This window comes from Mauremys reevesii, linkage group 2 (genome assembly GCF_016161935.1).
Source record: "Mauremys reevesii isolate NIE-2019 linkage group 2, ASM1616193v1, whole genome shotgun sequence".
Taxonomy (NCBI): domain Eukaryota; kingdom Metazoa; phylum Chordata; order Testudines; family Geoemydidae; genus Mauremys; species Mauremys reevesii.
In genome coordinates, this window is record NC_052624.1 from 180,599,919 (window position 1) to 180,615,492 (window position 15,574).

Here is a 15,574-nt window from a genome sequence, read left to right on the forward strand (position 1 = left end):
ATTTTTCTTTACAGCCCTTTGCTAATAAGGAGCATCCACCGACCTCCACTGGCTAGCTTGTCTGTCTGTCTCCATGCCATCACTTTCTTCCCTCAGTTTCCAAACTCCAGCTGCGGGGGAGGGGAAAGCAGGAGGTTGCGAGGAACTGGGCTGCAGCAAAATCCAACACAGCCATTTAAAATAAATATTATTTTTCAACTGAAATGTCTTTTAGTCTTTATTTATTTATTTATTTTTAGAATAGTAAAACACACGAAGCCTGGAGGTTTCAAGCACTTCCCTGCTGGGCTGGTGACTTAATTTATTTCTTTAATTTGTTATAACCCCACAAAAAATGTTATTCTTTGGAGACTTCGCTAGCTCAAGTTTTGCATGTATTATTTGCAGTAAAAGATTAATGAGCTAGCAGAAGCAATTTCTAATGGATTCCCTTGGTTTTTTCTCTCTCTTTCTCTTTTAAAACTTGCATGCCAGTCAAGGACCATGAATCTGCTAAGTGCTCGTGGCACACGGGATAAGGGGGAAGAGAAAGTAATAAAATCAAGAAGACTCTTTCATAACATCTCCCCTCCTACACCACCTCTTGGAAATAACATGTTAACCAACATACTACATCAACCTCATGGAGATCAAACTTCTGTGGAAATCATACACTTTGCAAGAGTTTGCGGAGTGTATGAATCTGCCTATCAGGAGCTTGCAGGAAGTCGCCTTGTGTGAGAGAAGCTAATCCTACACATATTTCAGAGGTGATGCTGGCAAGCAAAGGCAATGCACTCAGGCCTTCCTCCTGGCTTCTGTTAGAATTCTGCTGACACTCCCATGGAATATTAGTGGGTTTTAGAAATTAATCCTGTAAAGGTTACCATTGAAAAATGGGTTTCAGAATAGCAGCCGTGTCAGTCTGTATCCGCAAAAAGAACAGGAGTACTTGTGGCACCTTAGAGACTAACAAATTTATTTGAGTATAAGCTTTCGTGGGCTACAGCCCACTTCTTTGGATGCATAGAATGGAACATATAGTGAGGAGCTATATATACACATACAGAGAGCATGAAAAGGTGGGAGTTGTCTTACCAACTCTGAGAGGCCAATTAAGTAAGAGAAACGCTAATTTCTGGATCTGAACCAGTATACCACATATTCAGCTTTTGGCAGTGACGGCTAAGAACCAAATTCAATTCTATGGATTCAGCCTGAATAACCAGGCATCAGGCGAACAGAATCCCTTCCCCACCCCGGGCAAACACAAGGACTTCACTTCAGCTACATTCTGCCTCTGTGGGGGAGAGGGTTGTCCATTGCATAGCCATGGATCCAAAGGCAGGTGAATAAAGGCAGGAGTGGGGAAAGGAAGCATAGAAGGAAAACTTGAAGGGAGAAGGAGACTGGGTGGAGGGCAGGAGGAAGTGAGGAGGGGATGGCACAATGGGGAAGGAGGAGTCTGAAGAAGTAAAGAATTGTAGCTCTCCATTTAAGGAATTAGACGGTAACTGCAAATCCCTTTTGAAACAGCCAGTGGGCGGCTGCAGACTTGGGGGTGCATTCTGTGTACATGCAAGGTTGAATTTTGAACCTGAAATGGTCACTCATGAATTTGGGGTGATCAGTTAATGGGCAGAGGAAAAGCAATGCAATTTTTCATTTTTTAACTATTATTTTAATGTCATGATTTTAGGGGCCCTGACTCATGAAGTTTGAATGCTTTGGGTTGGCAAAACAGAAATGTTTCCCACTGACAGAAGGACTTGATTGTAGAACCCCTTTGGCATTGCAGAGGCCAGGACACTCGCAACATCACAGCAGTCAAATCTGTCTGTGAGCTTGTAGCCAGGCTGGTCAATATTCTAATCACACCACAGGAATCTGTCAAAATAAAAAGATAGGAGTTGGTCAATATTACTAACCTCATCATGAATTGGCTCTTTACCTAATGCTAACATCACCCTGGGATCTGATTTTCAAAAGGTTTCCAGTTTGTGCGCACACACTTGCATGCACATGCTAACAGGTATTTGCATGAACTTATAGGTAACTACACATACAACTGCCCAACTTCAATAAAGTGCCAGTTTTGCATAAACACAAATCAGAGAGGTCCTTTGAAAATCTGGCCCGTAGGCACATTAATCAATCAAATATATCCCCCCTAGAAACACACTTACAGTTACTTTATCATCCTTTTCTTTTCTTTTCTATTTAAATTACAGTATGTAACATTTGGTAGAAAAACAAAACAAACCCAGCAAAGAGAGAGAGAAGAAAAGGTCTTCTTAGAAAAGCAGATTCAAACTCTACAATATACAATAAATAACAAGCAACTGTTATTAATGGAGCTATAATTCTATCAAGGGGTTTATCATAAACCACAAGAGGGATACTCAGATGTTTGAGGACCCCAAGATGGAATTACAGCACCATATATTATAACTTGTTTTGTTATTTTATAGATCCAGCTTCCTGCTCCACTTCTGCTCTCACCTTCCTATTCCTTCCAACGGCTCCCCATAACTCCCATTCAACTTCTCTGCTTTCTACTGCATCTTCATTGCTCCTTCTGCCATCTCTGCACTGAAAAGAGACTTATGTGCACTGAAAATAGAGGGACTCACCGCTGGAGCTCTGCGAATAATCATATTTTGGTTTGGTGACTGAACTGAAAAATAAAATTAAAAGAATTACTGAACGTGAAACTGAAATGAAAATGTTTGAATTTTCTGGCAAAACAAAATGTTTTTAAAAAGTTTTGTTTTGTGTCCAACAAAAAATTTCAGTCAACCCAAAACTAAATATTTTGTTTCAATCTTGAGGTTTTTTTTTAAATATATATATTTTAAATGCAATTGAGAAAAAATGCCAAAACTAAACATCTTTTCAAAATGATAAGTCTGAATATTTCATTTCGGAAATGCCAATATATACACTTTTGAAAATTTTCAGGTTTTTTCCCTCCAACTAAAACAATTTGTCCAAATCAACCTGAATCTGCATTTTTGGTGAAATTTTTGTGTGTGCGCTGGTAGCCACAGTCTGAGAAGGTATAAAATGTTTCTTCCTATTGACGGGGTTTTGAAACGTATGATGGCAGCCTCACAGGGCCACCCAGAGGATTCGTCGCCGAAGTGCCCCGAAGACCCGCGGCGCCCCCCCCCCCCCCGCCGCTGAATTACCGCCAAAGCGGGACCTGCTGCCCAAGTGCAGCCCGGTCTTCGGCGGTAATTCGGTGGCAGGGGGCCCCCACCGCGGGTCTTCGGGGCACTTCAGCGGCGGGTCCTGAACGGAAGGGCCCCCCCCCCCGCCGAATTAACGCCGAAGACCGAGCTGAACTTCGGCGGCAGGTCCCGCTTCGGCGGTAATTTGCCAGTGGGGGGTCCTTCCACCCCAGAGCGGAAGGACCCCCCCGCCGGCGAAGACCGGCAGTGGAAGAAGCTCCTGGGCCTGGCCCCGCAAGAGTTTTCTGGCCCCCCCGGAGCCAATGAAGGACCCACTCCAAGGGCCCCAAAAAACTCTTGTGGGGGCCCCTGTGGAGCCCGGGGCCTGGGGCAAATTTCCCCTTTTGCCCCCCCCTCTGGGCGGCCCTGCAGCCTCACACCCACGAACATAACTGAAAGCATTTGATCAATCACAGACATGTCACTTAGGCCTGGTCTACACTAAGAAGGGGGGTCGAACTAGGGTACGCAAATTCAGCTACGTGAATAGCGTAGCTGAATTCGAAGTACCCTAGTTCGACCTACTCACCCGTCCAGGCGTGCGGGGTCGAACTCCGCGGCTCCCCCGTCGACTCCACCACCGCCGTTTGCAGTGGTGGAGTACCGGAGTCGACCGCAGTGCTTCCGGAGTTCGAACTATCGCGTCTAGATCAGACACGATAGTTCGAACTCCGAGAAGTCGAACTCACCGCGTCGACCCAGAAGGTAAGTGTAAACCTACCCTTAGAGATGAGAGTCATCAGGATTTCTCTTCTAAAAGGGATGAAGAGTGACGAACATCACAACGTCTGCATAGCCAAGTGTTTAAATACTTATGCGGTGCAGACTCCCTGTAAAGGTGTGGGCAGTCCCTGTGCACCCCCTTGCACTCCAGTACTGTGGATTATGACTCAAACAAAGCCTCTGGTTAGGCTGGTCTCCTAGAGTATGTCTACACTGCAATAAAACCCCACAGCAGTGCGCCTCAGAGCTCAAGTCAGCATCTCCGGGTTCGCAGGGCTCAGGCGGTGGGGCTAAAAATAGCAATATAGATGTTCGGAATTGGGCTGGAGGCCCACCCCCACAATGGAGCCTCAGAGCCCAGGCTCCCACCCAAGCCAGCCACAGCCCCGCTGCAGGTCTGCAGTGTAGGCCTAGAGCCTGAGAGAAAACAGCCGCCACCCACTGCAGCCTGCAGGTCTTCTACTCCCCTCTCTCTCCCTCTTAGCTTACTGTACTTCTTCCTATTTATATAGCCCAGAGGAGAGACTTTAAAGTGACCTTGCCAGCCCTAGGGCAGGGCAAAGCCTCCTTGATTACACCCCAGGCTCCAGCCTGTCCCGTGAAGGCATAAAAATGTTATTAAAGCTAATGTTAAAACTATATCATACACAGCTTGAGAAAAGATCTGTACATCTGGGTATAGTGCTTAGATTATCCACAAATATAAAGTTTGTTTTTAAAAGTCATATGATACATAGAGTACATAATCAGCAATAACCCAAATTTAGGTGAATAGATTTAACAATATTGTTTAGATATTAGAATGCAAATACTCGGGTACATCACTCATGAGACGTTATATAGAGATTTGGTTGTGGAAAGCAAAATATATCAATGAGTGAAGACTGTCCCTCAGTAACTGAGAATTAGGGTAAGCTGTCCATTTAGAAAATACAATCTATCAGGGAAGTATTTCAGTTACTTTCCCCACTGCGCTTCTCCCTCCTTCACACTCCCATACAAATTTATTTAAAGTTAGGCAGAAGCAAACCAAATATACAAACAATTAGAGCTTTGTAGGCATGCCGAGCAATATTCACACAGCAAATCAGCTCAAGAGAAAATTTAATAATGATTAAGAATATTATTGGCACATATACGGAGGTCATTGAGTATGATGGATTTAAACATGAGCTTCCTGGGGAAGCTACAGAAAGAAGAAGGTGTGGCCATTCAAATGACATTTACCCAGAGCTTAATTTGTGCCAGGGTTTGCCAGGGCAGAGCCCCAGCACCTCTAGGCTTGTTGCAGCAGTTATGAAAGTAAATATTTGCTTGAGCCCCGGCACCTAATTGCTTGAGTCCCGGCACCTCTTTCATTACATATTAAGCACTGCATTTACCTACACCTATAAAATGCTGTACTACTGTACTCCAACTAGAGTTAAGTGCCTCAGACCAAAAGATCTACGAAACAAGGTTCTGTTTTCCTTGTCATGCTACACCTTATCCATGATAAATTCTTTTGCTTCACTTTCATCCCAGGTAAACTTCTAGGTAAGAGACCTTTCGAATTATGAAAAAAAGAAAATAAAAAATTGCAAGAAACTCTTTTAGAAGCTGTACTGAACAAGGGTTTTCATGCATTCAGCATTAAAACATACTCTGTATTACTCAAGAATGAGAAAGTTCTTGCTGGCTATGGACATCATAGGTCACTCGTAAGTATTATTGTAGTCAGGCAGTAACCACAAATGAATCTTTCTGCATTTCTAGTGCAAAGGCAGTAAGGCCTGTGTAAAGGCTGATTCCCTACTCTGGCACTTTGAGTACAGAAGGTGGGGCCCCGCAAGGATTCTAAAAATAAATACTGGCCACTCCAAGATTATATTAAACTCCCAAGGTTACAGCTTTTCTCTGACCTTGGATGGGTAGACGCTGCCACCACCCAAGTGCAAAAACCCCTTTGAGAACTCAGGAAGGTGCACTTGGGAATTCCTTCCTGCGTGATATCCTCAAGACCTTTCACCCATGTATCTTCTGGGGAAGAGCAAATACAAAAATTAAGAATCAAGAATAGCTTTCTTGAGGTCCAGCTTAAAGGTTACAAGCAAAACAAAAGCACCTGTGGTTAGCACAGATGAGTTCACAAGCCATAAAGAAATAAAAGAGATAAACCTAATCGCATCTTCCTAGACATTTCCTGATCTACTTACATATCTGGGGTTTCAAAAGAGTAGTTTCTAGGTATGATCTGATGATTTTCATACCTGGCCCAAGACTTTTCACCGCATAGCTCCATCCCTGTCTCCGCTCTCCAGGAGAACAACACAGACAGACAAAAGGGAAGTTTTTTTCCCAATTTTAAAAAGTTCTAGCCTTCCCATTGGCTGTTTTGGTCAGGTGAGCACTCCCTCCCTTTTACCTATGGACTTTTAAAACCTTTACAGTTAAATCAAGTGGAGAACAGCTACTAACAGGGATTTTATAGCTAACTGGCTGGCTGGGTGTCCATAAAAGGGAACTACCCCTTCTTCCCCCTTCGTTTATCACAGCCTGGATTTAGGAAGGTATTTAACCACATGGTTAACTTTATACACATGAATAGTTCCAGTGATTTCAATAGGATTACTTGCATGCTTAAAATCAGACATGTGCTTAAGTACCTTGCAGGATCAGGGCCTAAATGACGTCCTTCTAAACATGCAGCAATCGTATTACGCTTGTGCTTGTGCCCATTTCCATATTCTTTACAATTTTTGTCAGAGAAAAGGCTTTCCAAACTCTGTCATTTTTTGTTCCCAACACAATCTTTGGCAGAAGAGACAGCATCAGAAGTGTGAATGTTTTCATATTCTTTGAATTACTATAAAATGTTGTTTGCTCTAAGTACCTAGTCTTTTGATTTGCTAGCCCGTCCACTTCTGTCTCATGAGTTAACAAGACTGTATGCGGGAAGAGATGGAATGGCTAGCCAATTAAAATTAGCATATGAAGATCAAAATAGTCCACCATGCCGCGATACAGTAATTTACAGACTTCTACCTAGTGCAATCATTGATAATGTGTTCAGTTTAGACTTCAGCTGTAACCTTCCAGTGACCTACACCAATCATCTGATTTTGACTTTTTTTATAGCTTTGTCTTTTAAGTAACAACACTTTGATTTAAAACATCAATAACAGTGACAAATCCCTCTAATGAAATGTGGATGAATAAAAAAATACCAACTCATAAATTACACAGTATTATGAAAAGGAGTCAGCATAATTTGAATGCATGTACACCCCTACCTCGATATAATGCTGTCCTCTGGAGCCAAAAAATCGTACCGCGTTATAGGTGAAACTGTGTTATATCGAACTTGCTTTGATCCACCGGAGTGCGCAGCCCTGCCCCACCCCCCGAGTACTGCTTTACCGCATTATATCTGAATTCATGTTATATCGGGTCACATTATATCGGGGTAGAGGTGTATATATGCATTATGGCCTTCCCAAGCATAATTTCTGTGCTATAAAGGGTTAACTTCAGCAGGAAGGGCACTGTGCCACATTTCCTTATGACCCGCTTAAGACTCTGATACTCAGAGACAGGATCCCATTGCAAAGACTAAATACAGCTGGGTTTACTGTATTTCTTGTTAGTCGGATAAATAAGTTGTCCTAAAACTGCCTCATTCATCATTGAAATATTGCAGATTCAAGGTGCAAATGCAGGCGGCACAGCAGAACTGTATACGCTGTGTACAGCATGCTGCTTCTAGGCAGATGCAAGGACACACCCTGACTTCATGTTTGCCATATATGCAATCTATGCCTGATATTCTGACCCCTCAAGGAAGCCCCTGCTTTTAACATTCAGTTCCTTTTCCTGTTAAAGTGACATCACTCAAGCCTTTATATCTAGCAGTAATTAGACTGAATGTTGGCTCTGGGGAATCCTGTTACAGAAATTAGAAACAACAAACAGAAGAGGTTCAAAACAGCCCTTTCCTCCTGAGTTCTGAAATGATCAGCAGCATTACATTAGCACCCAGGTCAGGGCCCATTGTCCTGGGCACTGCACATACACAAAAAGAGATTGCTGTCCTGAACAAACCGGCTCAAGAGCTACCTGCTGCTGACACAGAGGTGATCCCTTCAAGCAGGCGCTGATGTGGGAGCCAACTGGCAGTGTTGGTTCACAAATTGTTCTGCTGCTGTGCCAAGACCATTCCAAACTGTACGGCAGCACCATGGAGCCCTGTAATGAGGGTGTGATGGTGATCCAATGAGAGGGAGGCCAACGTCAGCTGTTTAAACTGCCTTGCTGAACTCTCTGCCATGTTCCCAACATATTGTGCAGGGAAACAGGAGACAGCTGAGCTGCTGGGTGAAGAAGCAGGTCTCCATTGTTCAGTGCCGAGGGAAACCTTGTCTGCTAGAGGAATGTCCTTCAAGTGGTACCCGCCATCCCAAATGCATATTTCCTCTTCCGAGTGTGGGAGTGGGGGCAGGAGACCTTTGGCTGCCCAACATCAGCAGCAGCTATTACTAAGTAACAGAAGTCTCCAACCCTCTCTAACGTGCTTCAGTGAAGATCCTCTCCCTTCCAAATCAAAGCCAGGCTGGCGGGATAAAGTTAACAGGGGAAAATATAATGGGAATTTTATTTTCCAAAGGGGAAGGATAAGTTGCACTGGGAGCAGCAGAAGAGAGCACTAATCTCCTCCATGGAGGCAAAGAGACTGGGGAGGTTCAGCAAATATGCCAGCAGAGAGAACTCTCATTAAAAAGCAGAGTCCAGTCATTTGATTTCATTCACCTGGTCAGAAAGATCCCTGGGTTATGACTGTCCAGAGCAGCACATCCAACACAGGAGAATGGGGGTCTGAAACTATAATTATTCCCTCGACACCAGTGAGCCTCCCCACTTCAGCGGGAGACTGAATAACCGACCTGTAAATGAATTCATTGACTTTTTTTAATTTTTTTTCTTGCTAAGTGCTGGAAACAGTCCACCTTAAAGAAATAAGTTAGGAAAATCAAATAAATGGAAGGAGAGCGCAGATAAGATTCCCTTACTTAATGTGTCAAGTAGTTTTAGAACGGGGCTCTGAAAAACAAAGAAAAAAGAATGTAATGCTGAATCTGGCTTCCACTATCCAAAGAACAGCTGGTGCATTTCTGCATGACTTAGCTTAATGTAACAAGATTGGAATTTTTAAGTTTCCAAGAAAAAATAATGAAGTGAAGTTAGTGTTAGCTTTCTTCTATCTGTACCAGTTACTCTTTGACACCTAGGAGCCAGCCATTTGAAAATCAGGATAATTAATTAGTAACAAAACAAAGGGAAGCATCAGCCCCATGGCACAATACATTTATGTTCCCGTCTATGAACCATCTGCATTCCAGACCTGGCCTTTTGAAGGGAGAGGGCATTTCTTGACTCTCTAGGACCACAGCATCAGTATTGCACAAACATGAAAAAAAGAAATCAGGAGAGATATCTCCTACCCAGGGCTGGATTAACTCTCCTGTGGGTCCAGGGCTATTCGATTTTTTGGGGCCCCTGCAGGTATGGGGTGGGAGAGCAGGCTCAGGGCTGGGGCAGGGGATTGCAGTGCAGGAGGGGGTGTGGGGTGCAGGCTCCAACTGGGAGGAGCTTACCTTGGGTGGCTTCTGGTCAGCTGTGCAGCAGGGCTGAGGCAGGATCCCTGCCTGCCCTGGGTCCGCGCTGCTCTGCTCCCCGAGGTGGACAGCAGGCACCACCCCCACAGCTCCCATTGGCTGAGGTACCTGGCCAATGGGAGTTGCAGAGCCAGCGTTGGGGGCAGAGGCAGTGCACAGAAATTACCTGAACGCCCCTTGCCTAGGGGCCACAGGGGTACATCGGCGAGCCGGCGCTCACAGCTCCAGACCCGGGGGGGCTTGCCGCGGGCTGGATGAAAAGAAGCAGCAGGCCACATCTGGCCCTCAGGCCTGCAGGGCCTCCCTTAGCCCCAGGTCCTGGTCTGCAGCCTCGAAAGCCCTTGCATTAATCTGGCCCTGCTCCCACCACATCGGGGACCATTCTCCAGTTCACCTCCTCACCATTGTGCTTAGAGCTGCAGCTGTGTTGCTGAAGTGTGAACATCTGCAGGCAGAAAAGGAGTGATTTAATCCAGACCATTACCAAATTGGTGTGTGGCAAAGAACAATCCAGAATCCTTTTCATGCAGACTCAACAATCCAACACAGAGCCAGCTCACGACAGTCACAGATATATAAAAAAAGTGCCATACAACAAATATTTGCCATTTTGTACCTATACAGGCATGATGGAATCTTGGTCTGGGGTGGAATCCTAGCTCTATTCAAATGGCAAAACCTGCACTGACTTCTATAAGGATTTTATCAAGTCCAATTCTGCAACCACTCCAAGTGTAGAACTTTTGCTGAAGAATTTTCTGCATAGAATAACTGCAGACTCAAGCACAATTTGACCAATAAACAACCTAACTCGTAGAAAGGTGCCTGCAGAAGATTTAATGTATAGAAAGACTGTTTAATAAGTACAGTCCTAATACCCAGGGCCGGTGCAACCCATTAGGCAACCTAGGCAGTCGCCTAGGGCACTAGCATTTGAGGGGTGGCGTTTCGGGTCCTTCGGCGGTGACCGCAGCAGCCGGATCTTCGGCCGCCCCGGTCGTCATCGGCATTTAGGCGGAGGGAGCTGGGGCAGAGGGTGTGGGGAGGGCCGCCTGCAGCAAGTAAGGTGGGGGTGCGGCACGCAGGGGAACTCCCCACCCCAGCTCACCTCTGCTCCACTTCCTCCCCTGAGCACACCGCCCTGCTCTGCTTCTCTCCCTCCCAGGCTTGCCGCGCCAAACAGCTGATTGGCGTCACAAGTCTGGGAGGCGGGAGAAGTGGAGCAGCGATGGCATGCTTGGGGAGGAGGTGGAGCAGAGGTGAGCTGGGGCGGGGAGCCGCCGCATGGCTCCCCAGGCCGGGGAAAGCTGCAGGGGAGGCACCTCAGGGCGGGGGTGGGGAGGAGGGCAGAGAGCTGCCTCAGGGCTCGGGGAGGGGGAAGGGGGGGCGCTAGGTGGAAGTTTCGCCCTGCTAATACCTTGCCTATTACTGGGGTATCTGAGCACCTTCTCCTGTCCATGTCAGAGTACTGCTTGGTGGCAGGACCGGAGGTCCTTTATTTCAGGAATTCAGCCTGAAGAGCAGTAAATCTGCCTTGGGGAAAAATGACTTTTACGTTGACAGGGCTATATGTGTTTAATAGAACACTTAACTATTTACAAAAAAAAACAAAAAAAAACCAGACAGACAGAAGAAAGAACCTAATCTGGATTTTTTCTGTACCTTGTTGAAACAAATTCCCCCTTCAGGTAAGATGATTGAGAAGATTGTGTCAAAGCAGTCACTTATGGTATTATCTAGATCAGTGCTTCTCAAAGTCAGGCTGTCGCTTGTTCAGGGAAAGCCCCTGGTGGTCCGGGCTGGTTTGTTTACCTGTTGCGTCCGCAGATTTGGCCAATCGCGGCTCCCACTGGCCATGGTTCGCTGCTCCAGGCCAATGAGGGCTGCGGGAAGGGCAGCCAGCACATCCCTTGGCTCATGCCGCTTCCCACAGTCCCCATTGGCCTGGAGCGGTGAACCACAGCCAGTGGGAACTGCGATCGGCTGAACCTGCAGACGCGACAGGTAAACAAACCGTCCCGGACCGCCAGGGGCTTTCCCTGAACAAGCGGCGGCCCGACTTTGAGAAGCACTGATCTAGAGCCCTACAACTCATTTGACACCTTTTAAGCCTGAGCATGGCATAGTCACTTCAGTAGTCTTGTTGGCTGATAATCGTCTCTTGGACCTAGAGGTCATGTCAATTCTTCAGCACAGTCAGCAGCCTTCAGCACATGGCCCAAGAGGTTGCACACATTTGGGACCTTGCCCAGCTGCTCATTCTTACACTTAGGAGCCTCAGACTTTATTTTCTGAAAGAAGTAATGTCCTGACTTTCAGGAGTACTGAGACCCCACAACCCCAGAAAAAATCAATGGGAATAGTAAGTGTGACATTACACTCAATATTCTTTATGGAAATATGCATTTGATATGGATATGACAACTGATCTGTACTTTATGCAAGATGGCTCATGTAAGATATCATTGGATAGGTTATGATTTACTGGATGTGATTATCCAATTTGTATGCCTGTATCATTTCTATATCTGAAGTTAGGAATATTGACTATGTATCTGTATTTCAAATGGATTACTTCGGGTGTCACCCCCAACTAGCCCTTCAGGTACAACAATGAGAAAACCAGACAGTGCTAATGGCCCATTCGCAAAGACAATGGACTGTAAAAGAGGTTAGTCTTCCTGTGGATGCTCGAGACAGCCTACAAGTAATGGCTGCCACAGCCTTGCAGAGACATGGGTCCAAGGCACCTGGTACTGGACACCCCTCCTCCCCTTTTGGGGTGCCAGTGTTTTTCCACTGGAAGACAAAGGGTTCCCACCTTACACAAGAGCTATAAAAGACAGGGGAATTACATCATCGAGGTTCTCCTCAGGTGACAGAGAATGCATCACATCCTTATATGTAAGTTGTTACAATCTTTAATTATCCTTACTGTTAAAAATGTTCTCCTTATTTATAGTCTGAATGTATCTCACTTCACCTTCCAGCCCTGATCTAGTCCAGTATACCTGCTCTGTTCAGGATTCAGTTTAGAACTTTCAGTTGACTTTGAGATGAAAATTATTTGTTGCCCTAGAACAAATGTTGAGTAAACCCAGTTTAATGAAATCTTTTGAATTATGAAGGAAGGAAGCCCCATAGACTGATGGAACGTGTAGTCAGGTTCCTGCTCATTATACCACTGAGTGTGCAGACAACATGAGTCTATTTCTAACATTCCTTCTTGAGTAATCAAAGGCTTTCCAAACAAGTAGAGTAGGGCTTTGAGTGGGAAAAATCTTCCTTGTGTCATTCCCTCCCCTCCGTTTGGGCTTTTGAAAGGCTTCTCTTAGACCTATTACATTCAAGCCATACAGAATTTTTCAGCAAATATGCAACTGTTCACCAATAGAGAGTTGCACCAAATTTCAGCTGCTGAAGAACCACAAATTCTCTCCTAATATGACTGTGCCTCTTCCATCAGACATCAAGGCAGTAAAAAGGGCTATATTCATTAATCAGATCCCCTTATTGAATTTGGATTCCCTATCCAGCCAAAGGCCAGCTGAGGGTGACCAACTTTATACACAATTCATGTGCCCTTTCTTGAATACAGTTATATGAACAAACTATTAGCATTCATCAGATCAGAACAGAAACTTGAAAGAATGCAATGCAACAGACTACATGCAACTATGGGTATGCAAAATTATGATTTATGTAAATAAAGCCTGCCAGCAGCTAGACTTTCCCCTTCCTCCTATAGGGGGAAGCACTGAGTTCTGTTCCTGTAATCCTTCTAGCTCTGTGGCTTACACTAACTACACTACTGCTACCAGTGCTGCTGCCAGTCTTTTCTTTCTTCTTACACCTTAGCTTTAGCCGCTGTGCTTCTGAAGTCACTACTGTGGCATAACCATTACTGCACCATCCCCATAATACTCTCATTTCCTCTACTTATTCCAGGGTGTCCACATTACCATCCTTACATACCTCAGTGAATTAAAATGACAATTGCCCTAACCATAATGCCACTATCAGGAGACAGAATTGCACTCATTTCTACCAAACCTCCTTTCGAAGCATGCCATGCAAAAGCAAATATGTGCAATACCACTTCACTGCACAGGAGGGATAATTCAATAGACTTGGGAAATAGTGAGCCAAATTCTGGGTTGGCTTACTGGTCACTCCGTGTAAACTCACTGATGTGAGTGGCGTAAATCAATCACTGATAAGTCAGCACAGAATTTAGTCCAATGGCTTTCAGTCTACAGGCCTGCTTAATGGCAGCAGATACTGGTTTCACATCAAGACAACACTCACCACACACTGTGCACTTGATTCTGCAGCTGCCCTGCACCCTGTCTGTGTCTGTAAATCAAAATCAATCAAACTTCACTGCATCAGCAACAAATCAATCATTGTGGGCTCTATTTGACTATAAAACAAGGATCCTGTGGCTAAAGTAACTGCCCTGACAAAGCAACTATATGTGACGCATGTGGATGAGAGAAAGAGAAGGAGGGTTTCTTTTCATATATGTTTGCTATATTTCATAGAGAAGGAATATTTTATTTCCTAAGATTTTTCCTAATCACAGTCACTTGGTATTGGACTGCACACATCTGAGGTCTGCAGAAAGGATGTACCAGTGGAAAATAACATTTCCCACATGCCAGAGTTATCCAAAAGTGAATCAAAGCATTACAATCCTCTTTCCTTATTATCTCCATGCATTTTATGCTATATTAATAATCATACCTTTTCTGAATACAAATGAATGCAAATGTCAGAACCGGAATACAAATGTCAGGGCAGATAATATGCAACTTGTGCTTCTTATAACACAGGATTATAATACAAATATCCCTCCAGCCTTCACCCATTTGCCCCTGAAGAAACAAAAATTAAATAATTCAGACTTTTCACAAAGCCTGATATTCCCTTCAGGTATAGTAGGTAGGTAAAGGATTCAATTCTTTTGTTTCCTTTTCTATCATTCAGGTTTTTTTAATTGTGTTGTTGTTACTGTAAAACTGAAGTGTTACACAAGACAGAGAGCTTGGCAGCCTTCCCACAATCCTCAGCATGTGGGAATAGAAAGTAACAAAGTGTTAACACCTGCCAACTGGTGGTTAGGTGTAAATGTCTCTGTTAACAACAAATACTGCTGCTAGCAGTCATCAGAGCAAAGCAGCAAATCTGTTCCCTTCTCCTATGTGGAAAACACCAAACAATAACAAAAAATGTCACCTAATTGCTTGATTAAGATGTATCAATCCTGGAAACTGCTGATCTAGAACATTGAATCTCTGCCATTTACCTCACTCTTGATTAAACAGAATTGTTTAAAACCAGTTATTGTGCAGGCAGAATCTCAGAGCAAAGCACGCCATCCAGAGAGTTGCGACACTGAAACTTTTTACAGAGAAGAAATGAAATCAGGGCCAAATCCTGTCAGCTGTTTCACAAATGCTTAAGTTGCTAAAACCCTCTGGCTAAGAAGATAATGAGAGGGGAGAAAAGCAGGAAAGGGATTAGGGATTTGGCAACACCTTGATATATAGATAAAAAAAGTGCCATGTGGTTTTCTGAAAAATTTTAGATCTTTTACTCTGAAAAAAAAAGTTGTTGGATGGGGAAGGGAATGGGGATGAGGAAGTCCTCTTTTAAGGAAATGAGGGCTATGAATGCAATTAAAAATAGATGTTTCTATCAATTATTTTATGGGCAGACACTCAGCTGTAATTGGCACAGCTCTCCTGGCTGCACTGATTTAGACCTGCAGATCTGGCCCTTCATCATTCCTCATGTTAAAGGTCAATCAATAATGCTTATTCTCAGACTTTACTGTCCCCTAGGCTAAATCAATCTGTTAGGCTTTGTTCCTTGGGCAATACTCTCAATTCTTCTCCTCAGGATCCCCTCTCTATTCCTTGCCCAATAATTTCCCAACCTGCAGTGGGGTGAGCCATGATCACTGACACCAAGGGATTAAATGAC

General features: G+C 44.5%; 1 long non-coding RNA gene across 2 annotated transcripts; it reads right to left on the reverse strand.

The window, feature by feature from the left end:
• Positions 1 to 1,685: 1,685 nt before the first annotated feature.
• On the reverse strand, positions 1,686 to 15,035 carry LOC120396856. Of its 2 annotated transcripts, none has more exons than XR_005593461.1 (3): positions 14,895 to 15,035; positions 2,482 to 2,656; positions 1,686 to 1,866 (listed from the first exon to the last, which is right to left on the reverse strand). It is a non-coding gene; the product is annotated as an uncharacterized LOC120396856 (long non-coding RNA). The 2 variants fall into 2 exon arrangements; XR_005593460.1 differs by having other exon boundaries at positions 14,825 to 15,035.
• Positions 15,036 to 15,574: the final 539 nt, after the last annotated feature.